The sequence below is a fragment of the Styela clava genome, chromosome 9, assembly GCF_964204865.1.
Source record: "Styela clava chromosome 9, kaStyClav1.hap1.2, whole genome shotgun sequence".
In the NCBI taxonomy this organism is placed as follows: Eukaryota; Metazoa; Chordata; class Ascidiacea; order Stolidobranchia; family Styelidae; genus Styela; species Styela clava.
Window position 1 is genome coordinate 13,477,290 of NC_135258.1, and position 13,037 is coordinate 13,490,326.

The following is a 13,037-nucleotide window of genomic DNA, read 5'->3' on the forward strand; positions in this document are numbered from 1 at the left end:
CTCTTGTCCACTCAGCAGTCCAGCGTCCATGATAATAAGTTTGGAAGATCAATTAGTTCCAGTGCATGGACGTGATTGGTTGGTAATAATATAAATGACCTGGGACATCCTCTGGATTGTGGAAATTCTAGTATACCTGATCATCGTTCCTAATGTTCGAACTTTCTCCAAATAAAAGCGAAGCGTTTAATTGGAGTCGCCGGACAAACAATTTGACATTAGAAGTTAGTATTAGTTTGAATATTTAACTGATTTCCTTTGGTACTACTTAGCCTACTTTTGGTGTGTTTACATACGGTTCACTCACATGTGGAGTATCGGTTAATTACTTGATTGTTTCTTGTTTTGGTTAATCCTGACAGGAAACAGTAATACACCTTCTTCTTCTTCTCTTATGACCTTTGAAAAAATTTGGCGCGCGTGCCGCATTTCAGTTCAGGGCGTGGTAGTGTGAGGTCGTTTCTGAGCAGGTCTGGATCTAACTAAGTCAACTAGTTCCCATTCTTCATGCATATATAAGCTAGAACTTCAATTTTATAAATAATAATCTATTTCGATCCAATTAGGTAGCGCATTTTTTCAGTTATAATTTTGAGTGTTATATGATGAATATAGATTTCAGCATTGAGTTCTCGTTTTCTTTTATTATATACCTTTTGAGTGTCTGACCCTTCAATTTTCTCCATTTTCGTTTATTTTTTTCTTCTTACATATTTTAGATATCTGCTAAATCTGATTAATGACGACACGAGATTGATACGGGAAACTTTGGTCACCATGAACAAACTAAAGGTATATCAACCGCCTTCACCAACTAGGCCAAGGAAGGCGTTGGGTAGACCATAAATTTGTTCACGATGACCAAAGTTTGAATCCCGCGATTGGGCCGCGAATGTAACATCCGCTTATCAATTGTGTGTCGTCACTGGAAGGGCGGCGCAAAGATCTATATAACGAAAGAGAAACGCGAGCTGTGGACTACAGAAACCCCCAAAATAAGAGAATATGAAGGAAATCAAGGTCAGACCTTAGAAAATAGAAATCCGTGAAAATTTTCATCCGGATCAAGCATGATCGTGGACAAATTTCAGCAATTATACTCGATTTGTCTATGGCTTATGATCGGCCAGATATAAAAAAATCGCGTCGTTTGTGCCCGGATCCAGCGCGCCCCATAAAATCGCGCTCGCCAGTGACGTCAGTCATTGGAAAACACGCAAAATCCCCCCGAAAGAACGTTAAAGACAGTTCTTACGCTTATGCCCCCGAATCCTATTCCTTATTAGACTTTTACAAAACCCAATTGCCGACAACCAATAAGCATGGAGAAACTGATATTTCTTCGATAATTTTATTTTTATTTAAGTTTCAAGTAAGAGGATAAATAGACAAAAATATGTAGAGAAAGCTTCGGCTTATCTGGGTCAGCTTTCCAAATCTAGTCGTCAAAATAAAATACGAGTGGATAAAGTCATCAGATTGTTTAAAAAGAGCAATATTGAGGAGATATTAAGCTTTTCTGCCATGACCAGGCGCGAAATGAAGAATTGTGAATTTCTGGGTGATTCGTTGCCACTGTGCCTGCCCCCGCCATGGGCGCCATTTGGATAAGAGCGCACAATGGGCGAAACCTCATTTTGATAACAAACTTACTTTATAGTATAAGTATCCCTAAGCAACAAACGGTCGTTAAAAATAGAGGGGGCGCATTTTAAACTTCACGCAGATACGCCACTGCTGGGGCAGGCTTTGATATACGACAAACCAAGGTTAAAGAATGGTCAAGGAAAAATTAAATTATTCGATTTATATAATTTTGAAGAACTATCACAGTAGACTAACAGTACTTTTTCACCACTAGATTAACGCTCAAGCAAAACCCCTACAATGTGCGCAACTTCAATTTTTGGGACGTAACGGGATGACGGCATTTACATTTGATGACGTCACCGGCATCGCACAAATGAATCACACACAGACATTTTTGAAAAAATAAAGGTAGCTTAATGAACCTCTCCTCGAGCATCGACTTCTTTGTTTACTTCGTGACATTGGCTAATCAGCAAGATGCAAAAAGAGACGTATTCACACTCGGACAAATTTTCAGGAGTGGTACTCTATTAGTTTACTTTGCGTTTCGGAAAATTAAATATAAAACAGATAATTCAATGATTACTCTGTCATAATGAATCATGTTTGAAACACATACCCCGTTTTACAGGTGCCAACTCGCGAAACCCCTCCCAAAATGCGCCCCGAAAATTTTGCAATGGTAAAGTATAGGAAGAACTTTTAGGGGGTCAAAGGTCGGAGGAAGGTCCATCGCCTTCTAGCTTTTTAAATTAATTTAAATCAAGTTCATACTTTAATCACTGAAAATTTCCCAAGCAATTGGTCCAGTAGTTAGTAGAATAAGGCGGTATTTTCACACCAACAACAACAACCTAATAACAATAACCATTTCGTATCCAATAACATCAGAAATACCGATTTCAGATTCCAGACCAGGCGACTTGAGTAGTTAGAAAATTCATCTGCTAGCTTGTGTACTCGGGAGCTGCATATGGCAACAGTAACTATATATAGGTATTTCCGTGGGTGCAGAATCTAATATTTAGCAGCAGCAATAGACGAGGGGAAAAACTGTGATTTTGTTTACTGGAATATTAGGTCACCAATATCACTGCATCGAGTTAATGACGGGACTTTGGCCGTCCATTTATCAGTCTCTAAATGGAATAATAAATTGTGGACTTGTCATAATCTATCCACCAGGCACCATTGACTCGCCCAACAATGGCAAATTTGCACTATCCCCACAGGTGCCGAGTAGCACTATGAATATTTTTCATTTCATTGTTTTAGGGAAGGAAACTTCCATATGTGGGTAGTAGGTTAAATATTTCTCATTAAGCATTATTGTAAATTATAAACTATTCAAACAGGCAGAGGAGGAAAAAGAATAACCTATTTGAAGATTGCGGACCCTAAGTCGATGCGCGCACGCGTCTTAAAGAGAGGTTTTGACAACATGATAAGTCCGAACTAAACTGACATATAAAGCCATTATTTAGTGTGAATATACAATTCTACAGATATATTTCAATAATATATAAGGAGTTCAATCTTAACGGGTTAATAATCCCTGCATATATTAGTCATACGTCTTTTAGTTTCATTTTACAAAGCATGTTGGAGTCAGATCATGCTTGTTCCGATCGAAGCATAGTTCGAGCCATATTTTTTTATAAGTCTTTTAAGGAATACTCCGGCCTGGCGGGGGTCACATGGTGCTTAGCGGTATGAACTGAATCGCCATGGCACCTTCAAATACTTTTGTAGAGGTTTGAATCATGAGGAGTCAAATTATGTGAATGAAGATTGCTAACTCGTATAGGTGGTTTACGACTTACGTAACCGCTGGTCGGCTATAACTGCCTATGTCATCAAGTTCACACATCCAGAACTAGTAATAATCAGTTAACTATTCCCATATCCGACACTGACTGGTAAGAGGACTAGAGACCGTGGTCTTCACATGATCAAACCGTTTTACGGCTTTCCTATCCACTGGGATAATATGGAAAGATTATTACTTACTTCAACAAACTCTTGATTCGTGAGATTCGCTTTCATCCTATTCGCTTATGCTCGTATTCATGGCATAACCTAAATAATATATTACAAGTTAGGGAGTGCCGAAACTAAAATATTCCTTCATGGTTTCAGCCGAGCAGCGAAGTAGCCCCACTGCTGGTTAGCTTTCTCCTTTCACTTATCAAAGAGACGATTACTTCCATACATAAACGATGCTACGGCTCGAAATAAATGATAGCATTTGATTTTAGTGTGAATTAGTTCTTTTCATAAAACACGAAAACTGCACAACGAGAGTAATTTTAGAGAAGCGGTTATAACTTTTTTCGTTAAATCCTTCATGGCCTATTTTGGAATTCTATATTCCCCCTCACTATGCATAAAACCTACTTTAATTGTTCTCAATAGATCATATGCACTCACGTTTTGTACAATTCAAGTATTTTATGCGTGCATAAATAACCATCATAGTAATAATAATAAAGAATAATAGTAATTGATCTGAACAAAATTCTTCTTAGAGGAAAAATTCTTCCATGATTGGGAAATGTTTCAGATGAATGAATTCAGAACCTACCTTGCTTATGTTTAATTAAGACACACAGAAAAGCCCTAGCTAGCTTCACATGTTTTTCGCAGGCATCGGTTACTTTCGAGTACTGATTGACAGACAATTTCTGAGGAAAAAAAATTACATTGTATAAAAACTACACTTGATTAGTTTTTTATAGGAGATTTCAATTTTCTTCGAATTGTTTAAATTAACTTACTTGTTTTTGTCCCAGACACAGCGGAAGTTCTACATTAATTTCACAAAGAGCTTTCAGCTTCCAATGCATACATTTAAAGACTAAGTTCACACGTCTACAATTTCTATAACACAAACGAGAACATCGGATTCTGACTATGTTAGATATTGTTTAAGACAAATTTTGAAATTTCTGTTGCAAGACACATATTCAAAACGCAAAAAAAAAATATATATATATATATATATATATATGACGCATCAGAAAGTCACTCACCTTGATCCACAAATGAAAACGGTTATTCTTTTCTATTGAATGAATTCCATAACCGATTTTAAATTTCTAAAATAAAACAAAAATCTCGTCCATCGTGCGTAGAACAACCGCAAACAAAGTTTATAAGGGAGAGATTATGGACCAAGCAGCAGCGTAGAAAATTAGGTTATATTTTCCGAAAACTTATAACGAGAGCGACACTCAATATATGGATACGGAAGCCAAAACGAAGTAGTACGGGGATGCGATTTGTTCCAGCAGACCACAAGATTCGCAATTTTTAATTTGACGACGTCATCGCGAATGAGCCCACAATTTTTTTTACATATATAAAGATACCGGGATAAACGCCTTAATGAGAAAAGCGATTTGTTCAACAAGATACTAACAAGGAAATGAAAACGAAAAAACAAAACAATATAATAACATAACGAATCTTATGTACATTTCGTGTCCAATAATATTGAAGCAAATAACCAGTAATTACCCATCAGCCGCCACATGGGCTATGTTTAATGATTGTATTGATAGAAACTCCTATACAGCTACCATGTCCAGTTACGCCGAAGATTGGTCTTCTATGCATTTTTGTTTTTTCACGCATATTACTGCAACAGAAAATTGAATGATAATTTTAGTTGTGGAAACGCAATTTCAATTGTTATAAGGACACTGCATACTTCTTACACGAATGTGAATTACTTCTTGCGTAAGAGAGTTTTTATTCATTTTACTTATTGCCTTCATTAACAAAAACAGTCGCAATGGTTGACGGAAATCTTACAAGGGTATTGGTTTTACAAAATACGAAAGTTACAAAGAATGAAAGAACTTCAACCCGGACTGCAGATGCGCTTGTTGGGTTTGTAATATCAATTTTTAAGTTTTTGATATTGGAATTATCTGTTCTTACGAAGTCTCATTTGAATGTAAGTGAACTCGTATATTCATGCTTTGTGTTGTGCTTGCTTGCTTGCACTTATTTTACTGTGTTTCTATTATTGTTTGTCAGGATACCGCATCTGACTGATATCTGGATTAAATCAATTTGGGAGAAATCTGTTCATTTTATTTTGGGATATTAGTTAAAGACATAGTAGGCACGGTGATTTGTCAATGGGCAGAAATCCAAATTGGGTATTATATTATATTTTCTTGCTATTTTTTTATTGGTAATTTTTTAATTTTGTACAAAACGTTTAATTTGAAAACTTTTAATTTTTATAAATCAAAGTAAATGAATCATATGAATATGATGTGACGACCCTAGGTTTGTAACATATTGGACTTCGGGTGATGGAATCCTCCACAAAAAGGCTTTACTGATTTTTTTACCATTATTGACACATATAAAGAACATCTGCAAGCTCGCCTCCTCGTTTAGTATTGATTGTTTTTTAATAGTCAGCTGTTCTCGGGTACAAAGTCCATCTAACCCTTTATCCCGGGAAATCGTTCGTGCCGGTTGGATGATAAGATTTTCTTTGTTTCGACACAATTTTGTTTTCCTTTGTATTTTGTAGAAACGATTCGACGAGTATGTTCTACCCATGTTATCTTTAAGAAACTTTTTTTGTTCTGTCGTCTCAAGTTTGACTTGATCGTAATTCACCAATACGATATATATATATATATATATATATTATTGCGAGTCTAAAATGATCTATCTTTAAATACGCAGCCACGTTTAGATCATCATTGGATCAAGATAATGGCGGATGATTCCACGTATACTGAACAAAATGACCTCAGAACAACGTTTGTTCACATGAACAGAAATGCATTATTATTCGCTCAGCTATGACTCATCCTTGTTATTATGTCCACTTTTAGGATTTTGCCTCAGTATAAAAACACATTCCCGGACCAAAGTCCATTTTGCGCAAAAACCCAAAACGACCCGAATAGTCGTGGAATATTTTTTCTTCTATAAACTAATGTGGCCTAAACAACAGCAGACGCCGAATGCCGAATATTTTTTTAAATAAATTTCCAATTTAGCGGCATACTGGCGAAATAATGGATTTAAAATTCGAATTATCGCAACTCTCACAGGTTGTTGAATCAGTTATATTGTTTCTTGTTAAATGTATGTTTTCTTTTTAGTACATTTATCTTAGCAGGTACTTATGCGTACGTTACTGTTTTTTCAGAGCCTCAAGAACCCTCTCCAGTATACGTCTCCGCTAAAAGCGCCACAGAGCGTATCATCATCCACAGCAAAAACGAAGTATTATGCTAACAGCGGGATTGTTGCGGTGAATCTGTAATTCGGGTTCTCATATAGCACTGCTAACTCTAATATTTCAATCTAATTGATTTTTTTGGGCGAACACGTACTACTTCTATTATCAATACCTTTCCATCTAATATCTGCACTTTTCAAACCTTACTTGAGGTTTTGTCTGCTTTCCATATTCTATAATCAGTTTCATTTGTTTTGTTTTTATCAATTACTTTAACGTCTATTATGCTGATTGCTGATTGTGGAGTCGAAATGAACTTATACCTAAATATATTTCAAAGGTAATTGCCACATTGCATTGCACATTGTGTCATGAACTTCGGAAACATTGCTGAAAAATAAAACGTATTGCGATAAAGACCATAATGACGTGATATTCTCAGTGTTTTTGAGCAATTTGTTGTTACGTAATATAATGCAATCAAGTTGCAATACAAATATCTCAGTTTACCTCACTGTTTGCACAATCATATATATGCTGTTAATAAATCACAGGCGTGGCTGCTACCTTCAGACCTTAGCCTACATACTGAAAAAAGTTCACAAACATATCTGTGTATTTTGCTCCGATTTAAGCTAGGCCACTGATGAAACGCTGTTTGGATGATATAATTTTCAGGATAGTCTTCGAGATGTAATCATTTGTTACTTTATCAGGTTTTTGAAAAAAAAGTGGATTGAATATATGTGTTTGGATATAATTTCTTCCAGCACTACTCTTGAAATTTAGCTTTAAATACAGGTTAAATTACCGATTTTTTCCTTGTGCTGGAGGTAGGCCTAATTTCGAAATAATTGGTCAAATATTGATCTCTAGCTTAAGGACACGCAATAAAATCTGACTTCGTGATTGTCATCATGTTATCTTGCTGCCGTGGTATTCTGGAGCAAACAAAGACGTATTGTTTTCGAAGAAGTTATGCAAGCCGAGAACACATAGATATCATGCCATGAAATATCAGTGTCTCTAGATATATCTTTGTCGTGAAATACATGCAATAAAACACTTGCAATTGAGTTCATTTCCCTGTTTTTTTTTCGAAGAATGAGATCTTTTTTCAAAAAATATAGCTATTTGATATCCACAAAACTAATATATATCTATTGAAATGACAGCCAGAAAGATTTTATATACAGGGTGTAATAAATGTGGGTTAACAGTCAGGAATTGAATTGATTAGGAAGCAAATGTCACCCTACTCTTGGCCCACCCGTATGTATATATATATATATATATATGATCGTATTGAGGATAAGATTTGATAACCCTGCGTGTCATGGAAAAAGACATTTTCCAGGTACGAAATCGTTGCTTCATTGTGTCAGTCCGTCTTACTTGCAAGCCTAACTTCCTTCTGATGTTATTAAATCATGATTATGAACAAATCCATTGAAGCATACACGCAGCCATTTAGAGGGCTGGCCGTAGTCAAGATTCGCAAAGACCAAATGTCTGTAAGCTGCAATGCTAATGAATTTTGGGGTATCGCGAATACGATTGTTCAATGTTTTGATAAAATGGTCTACTGCAGACTGCAGTGTATTGGTAATTCGCTAGCGAATATAAAACTATACAACTTCCGAATCTCTGATTTAAATAAAAACTTGATAATTTACCTGCATTTGCGAGTAATCGTAAAATACGGCGTTTTATGCATGCTATCAATATTTGGATATAAAGTTCGAAGTAGAAGTTACATACAAATAAATTTAATAATTTTCTTGCACATAAAACGAACTCAAAACAATAAAGGCCTTGGAACTGACATGAGTCAGATTGTATTGACATATTAAAAGTTGTTCTTGTATTCTAAGTGCAAAATGCTGCACAGTTTTGATTCACGTTTTATTGGCATATTAAATATGTGAAGTTTCCCTACGGTGATGAACTGGTGGATCTGAATTTCACTTTAAATATTATCAAAATTGTAATACGAATAGTTTGCCGCAATCTGAATCCGTGGGTTGACACAGCGAAGTTCCCTTCAATGGTTTCGGGGGATTTTATTAGGTATCAAACAATTTATACATCCCCTGATGTCAGTGAGTTGTGTAAGAACGAATGACAAATAATGGCGATATAAACGAACTAATGAGAGAGCGAACAAATTTGTTAAAAAATTTAAACTGTAATATGTGAAACACAACTCTCAGCATGAATTTTACATCTGTTAGAATCTGTAAATGTTTGCACACCTAATTTCAAAATGGTATTGTCAGGTTTTTTGTTTTATCAAACATTTTGCGACATGGTGCAAGAAATGGTATGCACATGAGAATCACAAAAACGCAAACGGGACACCTGCAATGTCAGTGGAAATTGGGGAAAATGTGCAACAGACTCCGAGTTTTGAAATATTTGACTCCGATTAGTAAAGAATTTCTCCTTCTCCTTCGGTATATATGTAACGTTGAAAACTCTTTGTAAACTTTCGAGTTTCTGGAGTAAATTTTTACTTTTATTATAATCATTGACAGCATGAAATTTCGATTCCAACTACGTCACCGGGGAATTCAAAATTTCAAATCCGATTCAGGGCGGTTCGAAAATTCGACTACTTTCCCGATTTTGACTCTAGTAAAAATATGCCAGACTTCGACGTACACAGCCTTCTTTGCGCTCCACAATAAAAAACTTGAAACTTATTAATATCTATATCTTTTGTCTTTGTCGTACTTAAAGTTTTCGTGCTGTTCACGTACATTCACGTACACATTTTTATTTACAATGACCAATATTTAAAATGCAAACTTTTTTCTACCTAAAGTTGGAAAAATAACCTCAAATATGATCAAGGAAATGTTCCAATCCCTGAGTGGATAACCCGACTGTACCCTTTGTGTTAATTGTATGTAACTATTTGTGGAAAGCTTTGAAAATTAAACAACATAAATTAACATTGCCATTATTAGGATATCAGGTTTTTAATGTTTCAAAGTTTACGATATTCAAATATAGATTGTATGACTAAATCGATATTTAAAAGCAATACTGTAATTACGAAAAACGGATTTATTAGTTTGGAAACAAACATTGATGTATTATTGTCTTATGTTCCTGCTACTTGATAATCAAACAGTTGAATATTTCGTTGAATGCACAAAACAGCATTGTTACCCCGAATCTTTGTTTTCTACGGGTATCATGTCCTGCATACAATTACATCTCATTTTGACATCTTCAGCAAATTAGCATTATACACATGGACATTGTTTTAACGAAATTTATATGAATTGATTTTTATACAAAATGAGACATTTTGAATAAGCATTCTTCATCTAAGCATCTTTACATAATTTACGTTTACTGCATCAAAAATGAACATACTGGGAAATGAGGCTAATGTAATGAATATTACTAGGTAGTGTTTGATGGAAATTTTCACTATCAGGGGAATACATTCAGTTGAGGTCGAAGTGATATTGTCGGCTCCTGTCTCGAGTGTAAGCACGGATTGCTTGTCCTTTCGCTGTTGTAAATTACAATCCGGTCAAAGATGTTCCATATCCAAAATGTTTTGTAACAATGAATGATGCTCAGACGAACATCAATGCACCGCAATGTCAGCACAACAATATTTGTACCGTTTGATATATAAAATGTCAGAAGAATTTGAGAAAAATGAAGTAATTGCTTTGCAATGAAAAGCTATGCATGGGATATTCAAAGCCAAAGCATGGTTTCTATTTCGTTAAGCATAATGACTGTTAGACAAAACAAAAAACCCTAAGATCGGTTTTAAATTTCGAACTTTGTACCTTGATGCCAAAGTCCACTAAAATTTCCTAGAAGCGAAACATTGCGAAAGACAACGTGACGTACAAAAATGTATAGATTAGAATAATTGCAGTTTTGCAAGTTCCGACTAAAATTTGAGTGGACAAAAGTATAGTATTGGCTGGATAGAACAAATTTCGCCTCAATCGACCTAACATTTATACTTCTGAGAAATAACACCCGGTCAATACACTGCCATAGATAAAAAAAAAAGGGTCGGTTGGATATATAGCATAATTATGCTATACCGAAAACTCTCAAATTGGCCAAATTTAACCACTAAGTATTATATACAAATATGTGATTTGAAAAGAAACATACATTCTAAATTATATTGTCAGACTGAAATGAGGACTATGTGATTCCAAATAACACGTTCTAGAACCATCACAAATGATCTTAATTAGAATTCATTACCGCGCGAACCCGTTCTTGGCATGTCATGTTATTCTGCGAACCTCCTCTTGGTATATTTGGCGTTTAGATATTAGGGTGGCATTAGGTATTAATTAGATTTATGTATAGCGTGTCATGTTAATTTGATTTTCATTGTGACATACATACATTTTCTCGAATGAGGGAGCGTGTTATTACTATTAGTGAGTTCGATACAAAAAAGAACTCGTCTTTAAAATTTTGAATCCAAGCACTTGCGTTAATGTTTAATCATACCGCACTTTTATTTTTAGAAACTTATTTTTCGCGTCTTTTATCATTTCTATCAAACTTAACTGTACTTTGATTTTAATCTAGTTTTATGACGATTCCGTGATTATATTTTAATAAATGATGAATGTGCACTTAAATCAGAGGTTCCGCCTTTTCGGCAGGACTTCATGTTGGAACTCTGTGAACTTCGCCCTTCCGCAAAATTTGAACTGTCATAATAATTACGACCCCAACTATAGTTACACCTTTGTCAATATTAGTACTCTGTATATCAATTCCTGTTTTGAAACATTGCTTTATGATTGTGTCAGAATTGAACACGTCATTCGGACTTTTGTACCTAGTTGTGGGCAAGAGAAAGGGAATCGTGGTTTATAATTGAAATCGGTAAACACAGTCAAACATTTCAATATGGATTTTCTGTCATTAATCGATATATGTTATATTATCAATATGAAATATCATATCCTATATCCTAATCGTGAAATAATAAAAATTATCTATCGTATTTGTATATTTTGAGGTTTTCAAATACAAACCTTTATTGCTGTCAGAAGTTATAATTTATCCCAAAAAAGTTCATGATTTTTTTAGGAGATATTGTTCCTAAAAAAAATTGAATAGGCATCTTAAATAATTTCAAACATCATTTTGATAATCAACTAAAAGTATAAAACAAAACATCGTGATTGCGATTAAAATTGTTATTTTCAACATAATACTTGCGTAATATACTTTTATATTTTAATTTTTTTGAGATTATTGTTTGATTATATATACTCTGGTTTGGGGTCTACATGCCACAATCAAACGATTTGCAGGGTAATATGGAATATATTCGCAGTCTATGAATATTTTAAGGATTATTCTAAAAGTTTCTACTAACGAAATTAATAACTGCATTATTGTATTTCGTTTTGAGATAGTCACTCGAAATTTTTTTTAGATAAATAATAATTTTTAGGTCCTTCCTCGAGTTTCAATGTTTGTAGCACAATTGCGCATGAATAACGTAGTATGGATTGCAAAATTCGGTTTTTATTTCAAAATATTGGCGCGTCATCTGTCTGCGATTTCGGGCAATTTGAGTTTATTATTGATTAATTTCAGTCCTACTGTCAGCTGGAAGGTCAGCTGGCGATATTTCATGCAAAGATTAATGCTGGCAAATACTGCTACATTTTCTGCAAACCTTTTTGCGTGCCAAAGTACAAATTTATCCTAATGGTGCTGTAGAATAGTTAGAATTCTCCTCAATTTTTACATAAATTATATTTTTCCCCTACGTCAACAATAAATATTTAGTTTCAGCATCTAACGCGATATCAGAGAAATTTTATTTTTGTTTTGTCAAGTATGTTTATTATTGCATTATAAAAAACTTTATCAATTAAATTTATTGAAATATGAGAAATAAAATAATTTTCAATCGAATACACAATCAAGATGATTTGAGAATCATTTCACTGAAACAAAGGGAATTGGTGCAACCAATGTTACGTAACAATGGTGTTTTTAAATTAGTCATCTGAGGTATTGCAAATAAAATGACAATTATATGATAATATTTCATTTACTTTATATATTAATCATGCTTGGGCCGTACCATTTTGTAACATTAATTTTTGAATGAGCAAATAGAAGTTTATTGCAATCACAGCAAATCTTTGCAAGCAGCCATAGGCTCCGACAAGCGGGTCAAAGTCCGGCGATAAATCGTCAT

The 13,037-nt window shown here is 34.6% G+C and overlaps 1 long non-coding RNA gene across 1 annotated transcript; it reads left to right on the forward strand.

The window, feature by feature from the left end:
• Positions 1 to 4,664: 4,664 nt before the first annotated feature.
• LOC144427376 (uncharacterized) lies at positions 4,665 to 7,257 on the forward strand. Its single transcript, XR_013477937.1, has 2 exons — positions 4,665 to 5,551; positions 5,635 to 7,257. It is a non-coding gene; the product is annotated as an uncharacterized LOC144427376 (long non-coding RNA).
• Positions 7,258 to 13,037: the final 5,780 nt, after the last annotated feature.